At 32.7% G+C, this 4,158-nt stretch overlaps 1 long non-coding RNA gene across 1 annotated transcript; it reads left to right on the top strand.

Annotated features, from left to right (window-relative positions):
• Nucleotides 1-2,298: 2,298 nt before the first annotated feature.
• Nucleotides 2,299-3,721, top strand: LOC107894722 (uncharacterized). The gene is made up of 3 exons (XR_001683229.2): nucleotides 2,299-2,369; nucleotides 3,018-3,214; nucleotides 3,592-3,721. It is a non-coding gene; the product is annotated as an uncharacterized lncRNA (long non-coding RNA).
• Nucleotides 3,722-4,158: the final 437 nt, after the last annotated feature.

Below are 4,158 nucleotides of genomic sequence, written 5' to 3'. Positions count from 1 at the left end.
TATATGTATAAACTTATATATGTTATGTAGAGTTTATAAATGGTATATTTTGGTTGCAGTATGAATGAATTTAACAAATGCAAATTTTAGGTAGATATTTGATATAAAGTTTGAATTAGTTAAATGAAGTTAAATGAATTGAGTTAGTAAGTATTTTTAAAGTATCTATGTTGGAACATTGATTAAGTCTTTAGATTGATGAAATTGGCATGTATTAATAGCATTGGAATGTGTTTTGAATTGGTTAAACAATTGAATTTTGAGTTGCTTGTTGTTCAAGATTTGAGGTTGGTAAACTTGATGAAAAAGGCTTATTTTGAGTCCACACGACCTGGCACACGGGCGTGTGACCAGATCCTGTGAGACACACGGCTTACACATGGGCAAGTGGTTAGGCTATGTGTCCCCTGCATCTTAAAAATTTAAAACAGAATGCTCAGGTATTACTAGACGGGCAAAGACATAGGCGTGTGTCTCAGCTGTGTGCAGTACAAGACCTAGCACATGGGCGTGTGGCTTTGCCATGTGAGGTAAGAGAGTTACACGGGTTAAGACACGGCTTGAAAGATGGGCATGTCATATGGTCACACGGGTGTGTCCCTTTACCACACGGGCGTGTGTGCCCTATACTTAGGAAAAATTTTAAAATTTCGTGAAAAATTCTCTGAGTTTCTGATTAAGTCCCGATTCGTTTCTAATATGTGTTTTGGGCCTTGAAGGTTCATAAAGGGACTATATAATTGAATTATGATGTTTATGTGTAAATAATTATGAATTATTAGTATATGATCTGTAATGTATGATAATGCTCTGTAACCCTGTTCTGGCGACGGATAAGGGTTAGGGGGTGTTACAGATGTCTTGTTGTGATTGGAGGGGGAAAGCTTGTGTCAAAAGTGTCGTTTCATCCTAGGGGTCTATAAACTTAAGAATTTTCGTTTTGCTTTTTCATTAGAGTTTGAAAATTCTTTGAATTTTTTTTTATTTGCTCACATAATACTTTGTGTTCTTTCTTTTCTTGTGTATTTGCTTTAGCTTTCATTGTTCTCTTTTAGTTTTGGAATCTTCGCTTTGTCATTTCCTCAGCTTATGAGGTTCTTTATATTGGAAAAATTCAATTTAGAAAACAATTTTGTTGCACGGTGAGAAATAAAATTATTCTAAAGATCGAGCATTGTGATATTTATAGTAATAAACCTCTTTATCAAATTTGTACTTGCTTTATTGAATAGATGCTCTAATTCGAATCCCTACTTTTAGCCACTCGACATTATGTACTATTCTCGATCTTGGCTAGCTATAGTGTGGGCTATTCACGAACCGATGAACACAATGAGAACTTTAATTGATATTAAGTGGGAATATCAATATATCTCTGAGGGCTAGAAACCAAAAACAAGTTCTTACAAAAAATAGAATTTATTTAGGTAGAATAAATCACACTATTTTTTGGTAAAGTGACTACACTTATGGTTCGTTTATTTGCCAAGAAAACATTTTTCGAAAAATGTTTTCTCGATTTTACGGTGTTTGGAAGCTTGAAAACATTTTACATTTGGAAAATGTTTTCCAAGACACGGGTAAAATGAATGAGTTTTAGGGAAAATGTCTTACTAATTTTAGTTCTGTAAGACATTTTCCATCTCCTTCTTCATCCGAGTAAAAGTCCTCTTCCTTCCGTTCTTCATCTTCTTATTATATCTCTTCCCTTTTTCCTTAGTCCGTCCCATATCTTCTCTTCTCAGGCAAATTACACACTGCTGTTTTGTTTCCTCTCTTTCTCTCTTGCTCAGGCAAATCTCATTCCTCTTCGCAGGGTCTTGGGTTAATGTATGTCATGTTCTTTAAGTTCATTTAAAGCTATTTTTTTTCTTCTTGTTCTTTACTTGTCCACATTTTAACTGATTTTATGCCTGAAATTTTATGCTTTCTTTGTTTCTTTATTTTTAATTTTTTTTTTGAGTTTGGGATTAATTTTATGCCTTTCAGTTATACAAGTTGAAGTAAATTACAAGTATCTTTTGTCTGTGATGATGTTTGCAACTATAATGCTATTCCCATAGCTAGCAACATCATTCTTGAGCATTATATTTCAATGGTGTTTGTGGTTAGTCTATTTGGTTTGCTTTGAAATGAATAAAAACATAGATAAAAGGATAAGCTGTGATGATGCCAATATAGGTAGGATTCATATATCTAGAGAGAGAATTGTTTAATTTAACTTGTAGCTATAAAGTCACCTGTTCTTGTTATTTATTTATTTATTTTTATCAATTATTATTTATGACTAGTATTTTCTTTGTAGTTATGTTTTGATGTGCTTTCATTTCTTACAGCAACGTAGACCTGCTATCCTTCCATGCTTGCAGGTGTGTATGCTTTTTGCTTCCTATATCAATTTTTGTTTTTACTTAGTATTTGAATTTTGCCCTACCTTTGCTACAACATTGTTGGTAGAAATTTTCTTCTCCTAAATAGTAAAGGTTACATGATAACCTATTTTCTTATATGCCATTTTTGGTTTTATTCAGTTATTGTTTATTACTATTTTTTTACATGCCTTGTCTAATAGGCTCTGAAATTTGGCTGTATATTTTAAGGATAAAGGATCAATAAACTGTGTGCTTACCAGTACCTTGTATTGCTTTGGTATGGTAGAAAGAATTGGGTGATATAATGAAAGGGTGACACATTTAAGAAAGAGAGTTATATAATGAATGGAAAAATCTGTCACTGAAAGAAAATGTCATTTTATTATGGGTTTTGATCTTTCACTGGTCAAGAGCTGCAGTCATTTTTTTCCTGCCTGGTTTGTGTGTGATTGTTGGTTCTGTTCCCTATGAACAATTGTATGGTCCGTATTTATATGAAGTTAGTTTCATGTCACACATATCATGGTCTTTATTCCTTTGCATGAAACATTTCTTGAGAAGATTTATTTTTTTTTTGCAAAATTACCACGACTAGATGTTTTTGGGTTAGCCATTCAGATTTTTCATTTGCTACTTCTCTTTCAGGGAATGGAGACAACCTTCTCTGTCACTGTGGATGATGTTGAGTGTGCTTACTTTGATAAAGTCGAAAACCTTTGTAATTTTGGATCTTCTAACTAGGAAACTATTGCTCAACTAGTGTGGGCATTCTTTAACTATTGGGCATATATTCATGATTATGCAAATTCAGTAATATTTGTACACACAGGAAGCTTGATCAGGTGAGATGGAAACTATTATCTTTCAGGAATGCCAATAAAGTTTGAGGTGAAAATATAAAATATTTTCATGGTTTCTGAACTTATAAGTACAAGTTAAGATGCATGTATCTGGTTTCGTTTTAAATACCTTCTTTGGGTATTAGTTGCATCTTGTGGTGAATGAATTATTTTATTAACATATCCAATTTACTGTAGTAAGTTCTGAGCAGGGAGAAACATGAGTGCACTCTTTTAGAATGGCTTGCAATTTGCAAATGATCAATAGATGCTATATTTGGTTTTGCATAAACCGAGGACTAAATAGTTGTAGGTGGGGATAAAATAAATGAATTTTGCAAAACAAAAATGTTTTTAATTTGATGACTCCATTTGTGTAGTAAGGGAGAAAAAGACTGGACAAGAAGAATTGGCAATGATTGTCATTTAATCTGCATAGAGGATCCATTTGTGGTATCTCATGACCTTGGTCGAGTGGTGGACAAGTTCAGTCATTAAAGTTCTAAGAGGAGTTTGAACGAGCGACTGATGTAATGAAGTATGATCCAAATCCTTGGATAACAATCTTTGAACCTTACGTCCCTGGGTAACAAAACCTTGTCAAGTGTGTTATAAAATCAATGGTTAAAGCTATTTGGTTGGTTTTTGTAGTTGGTGTGCTTTGGGCCCCCCATAATCTTCAATTTTGACCTTTTGAGTTCACATCCATTTTAAAGAAGTTTAAGCTTATTATATGTAATCAAGAAAAGAAATTTCCAAACATTTTATGGATAGATGTTAAACAAGTTGTAATTAATTGATTGATAGTGTATATAAAATTCCTATATGATTCAAACATATTCATACCAAATGAGTGTGTTATATCATATTTGTGTCTTCAAGTGAAACAAACAAAGCAGTATTATTATATACATTTAATAAATCATTGCAATATATGTAAAAGTAAT

Source organism: Gossypium hirsutum, chromosome A13 (genome assembly GCF_007990345.1).
Source record: "Gossypium hirsutum isolate 1008001.06 chromosome A13, Gossypium_hirsutum_v2.1, whole genome shotgun sequence".
Lineage (NCBI taxonomy): Eukaryota > Viridiplantae > Streptophyta > Magnoliopsida > Malvales > Malvaceae > Gossypium > Gossypium hirsutum.
This window is presented reverse-complemented; position numbering and strand designations above follow the sequence as displayed.